The sequence below is a fragment of the Lycium ferocissimum genome, chromosome 4 (genome assembly GCF_029784015.1).
Source record: "Lycium ferocissimum isolate CSIRO_LF1 chromosome 4, AGI_CSIRO_Lferr_CH_V1, whole genome shotgun sequence".
NCBI classification, from domain to species: domain Eukaryota; kingdom Viridiplantae; phylum Streptophyta; class Magnoliopsida; order Solanales; family Solanaceae; genus Lycium; species Lycium ferocissimum.
Window position 1 is genome coordinate 58,314,156 of NC_081345.1, and position 4,429 is coordinate 58,318,584.

Genomic DNA, 4,429 nt, shown 5'->3' on the forward strand with positions numbered 1-4,429 from the left:
TATTTACCTATCTCAGATTAGTTGGTTTAGAGTTTCTATTGGTCATATCAAAAGTGTTTATCTGCTTTGAGATCAGTTGACCTATAGTCTGATAAATTATATTACTTGATTGTTTTAAGGTTATTTAGTTCATAACCCTCTTTAACCATGCTCATACACTTAACTGATTGATTAGGACTATTTAACCCATATTTGTTTCATTTAAGTTTGATAAATCATGGGTTGTGGTTGATTAAGTAGGGTCTGTATGTAAGTAATAGTTAAACCATGCTCTAATTTGGGTTTGTAACTCTGCTTAAAAGGTGCCATACATGTTTCACTTAATTAAATACAGACCATTAGCTATTTGACAGTGTTTATTACGTGCTTCTAACTTGTTCCTGTCATGCCCCAACCTTGGTAAGGCGTAATTGGCACCCGGCACCTTGCTGGGGCCGAGTGAACCAAGTTGTAACTTGCATATTCTATGTCTCAAATGGAAAAATAGGGCCAAAAAGGCTAACTATGAATATAATATCATGCATATGTATATGTACAATGGGCCCACGATGCCGACATAACCACTGACAAGACATAACAAAGTTGTATTCAAGAAACTGTCTGCAACGCCTCTTAGAACACGACTGAAGCATACAAGTCGGGACAGGGCCCCCGACATACCCGTAACACCCAAAAATATATATACAAACCCACACTCGGCAATGCTCCAGGAACAAATGGAGCCCACCCATCAAGACCAGTACCTGGAGGGAGCCTACTGTGGAAGGTCCTCGTCTCGTCTGTCTATACCTGCAGGCATGAATGCAGCGTCCATAAGCAAACGGACGTCAGTACGAATAGGGTACCGAGTATGTAAGGTAGAAATGTAACGTAATAAACATGTGTTGTAAAGAAGAAAGATAAGAATCAACTTGGCACATCTGGCTTACTAATGAGAACCTAGTACGCATGTGTCTTTATACTCTTATATCTTTCACTACATCTATGTACAATCGTGTCTCTGACCTACTTATCATCCTGGTGCTAACGCCAACCGATCGCGGTAACTGCCCGACTGGCCGTAGCACGGTGGTAACTGCCATCCGATTATTACCCGATGGTAGAGCGCAACCGCTCGACTGATCAGTGGTAACTGCCCAACCGGCCGTAGCTCGGTGGTAATAACTGCCCAACTAACCGCATGGTGGTAAATACATACCCAACAGTAGTAGAATGGTGGTAAATACATCGCCAACCGGTCATAGAACGATGGTAAATATGAATGCAACTTTGCGGAACGTGACCCGATCCAAATATCATCTATAGGTACCTTTTATATACTTCTAGTACTAATTCTTTACCTATTAGCTTAAGTGCTTTTCACATGTCATCACTTATCCGTTAATGCCTACATGATCACATAAGACTTGTAAGTATATTTCTTCTCGCTTAACTAAAATAAACAAATCCTGAGATACATCATAAACCGCTCTTCTAGCATTAAATACCTCATTAGGGATCTTCTACTAGCTCACTATTCATGTCCTACAAGGTATTCCTTAAGAACACATTTCTAAATTCATCGAAGTGATGTAAGTTCGGTAAATCTCCGATTTATATTATAGAGCTAACATCATTGGCATATCTCACCTTGAAGGAACAATAATCATAAGATGAGACCAACATCAATAACATCTTAGTCAGAACATCAAGAATGTACGCTTCTAACCATATGAGAGGAATCATTATGGACATCATTTGTAAAAGTTCGTAACAATAGGATCATTACTTAAGAAAGAAATGGATAGCCTTAACATACCTTTTCGGTCGCCTTAACTTTAACTACTTAATGCTTTTCCTTCAAGCTCATAAATCTACATTCAAGAGAATTCATACTAGTGTTAGGCTTATCGGCATATGCTTGTCTTAAGCCTTCAAATTAAATCCTCTTAGAATTTACCGGAATTAAAGATCTCTCTTGTTTATATCCCTAGCCCGAAATCACAATACCAACAAAACAACAACAATAGCAACACCAATGTCAACAACATCATCATCAACATCAATATGCTCAATAAAACATCCCACACGATGTTTTCCCAATTTCTCGACCAATCACTAGACTTTACGAAGCTTTAACAACTAAATTTCCATGATACAATTCATAATATCCATAGTAAAGAATATCCTTACCTCAATCAAGGTTGGTAGAGCTTGAAATCTTATTTATCTTCGGTGGCTTCCTTTGATTCATCGAGATTCGTTGTTTAGAGCAAGAACTACAAGACCTTATATGCTTCCCGAGCCTAAATCCCTGGTTTTCACTTAATTTGGGCTAAAATTTTATGGAGGAAGTTGGGAGAATGTTCTAGGGGGTTAGGGAAGGTTTGGGGATGGGGAGGTGGTTGAATGAAAATAAGGGTAAATCCCCTTTTTATATTGTTCTAGGGTCGGTTTGCACCGACCTAGAACTTTCCGCGCGCTGTAGCGCGCGTGTCTCGCACTGTAGCTGCGCGTGTCACGCACTGTAACTGCGCGTTTCTGCTCTGTCCGCATGACTTGTAACGTCCATAATTCTCTATTCTGACGTCGTATCGACGAGCGGTTTGTTGCATTGGAAACTATACTTCATTAACTTCAATTTAGGCTTTTTGATTTACTTCAAAACTCCTAGTATATTAGGAGATATTCCTTCCTCAAGTTGGACCAAAATTGTCCCCATCTTTTCTCCAAAGTTCCAACAAACTTAATTTCCTTAATTCACTTGTTCTCCAATCCTTCCATAGCTTGCTATATGAACTTAAACCCTCATAATCATAAGATAGGCGCATATAATCTCATATATCCTAGAAGGTAACTCCAGTGTCCACAATTAAAACAACCAACACCTAACGAATCTCAACGTACAAAACTACAAGGTGTAACAGGTTTTGGATTAAAATCAAAATCGAATCAATTTAGTTGGTTTTTAAATTTCTAAAACCAAAACAAATAAAATAAAAATCACCAGTTTGATTCTTATAGATTTGGTTCGATTTTTGATTTATAACTGGCTAAATGATAATTGATAATAGTAAAACAACACAACTGACATGAGACAACTACTTGAAATGAGCAAACCCACAGTGGTGTCCACAGAAAATCACCATTTTTATTTAAGGTGACCCTACTTTCGAACTTGTTCCGACTACCATATTCGATAATATCATTCCGAAGAACTATTCTGATCGTTCATTTTTTTAGCGATTACTCATCGAACAGTTGTAACACTCCGTAAATTGGGGTTAGGTGTGAATATGTAAAAATCTAGTGTTAAGATAATATTATATCTATATGAATCCATTCTTGATGAATTCGAGTGGAAGATGGTCGTTTTGAAGTCAAACTAACAATTGAAGTTCTTAAGGGCTCTTAAATTCGCATAAGTTTTGGTAGGTCTATTTTCTGGGCGATTTTCATGAAAATTTGTTGCGAATTTGTGAAAAAATTCCTTGATGAAAGTTGTAGATCTTTGAAATAGATTTCCAATGGTAGGTCGCCCAGCCCAAGAAAAGTTGTGTACAAAAAGTTATGTCAGTTTTACTGAAGGGCGCAAAGCTGGAGATTTCGTCCAAAGTACGCCTGGAAAGTACGGGACGTCCTTTAAAGTACAGGATGTCCTTTTAGGACGTAATTCTTTCATTTCTGGCAGAAAATGGGGTTTAAAATGGGTATGGTCTTATTTTGTTCCCATTTTTTTCATTCTTCCAAACCCTAAGGACGAAAATCATCCCTCCAAGTCTTCAAATCAAAGGCAAGAACACCCTTAACATTACTAATCTATTCTAACATCAAACCCATAATTCTTAACATGATTCTTGTGACCAAAACCTAGGGTTTAACAGCATAATTCTTCCCAAAGTGTTCAAGCTAGGGTTTGGGTGTTCTTCATTACAAAAGTGAATTGTTAAACTTTGTTTAACGTATTAAGGTATGTCTCTTTTAAAAATCACTTTGACTATAAAGGTGATTTGTATGTATTTTTTTAAAAATCATTTTTTGACTATAAAGGTGATTTGTATGTCTCTCTTTTGAAAACTTATTTTGAATGAAAATCACTTTTTGAACCTATTGTTGGAAGTATAAATTTTTATTCAAGATTCTTTAACGAATGAAAGGAAAAGTAATCTTTTCATGTTTCTTGAACTCTAATTCATGTCTTAATAGTGGTTAATGTATGTGAGGGGACAAAACCACATTAAACCTAATTTGTAACAAACCCTAGTATTTGTTGTAGAATTTCCTCCGACCAGCCATATTAAATTGACGTTTTCCGCTAATATAACCGTTGGACCGAGCCCAAATTTTAACTGAGTTGTCCCAATATATAGGTCTTAAATGTGAACGGAAAAGATTGGATTTCGAGGTACAGAATCGTGCGTTTCAAGCTATGAACAGGAGCTGTGAATTT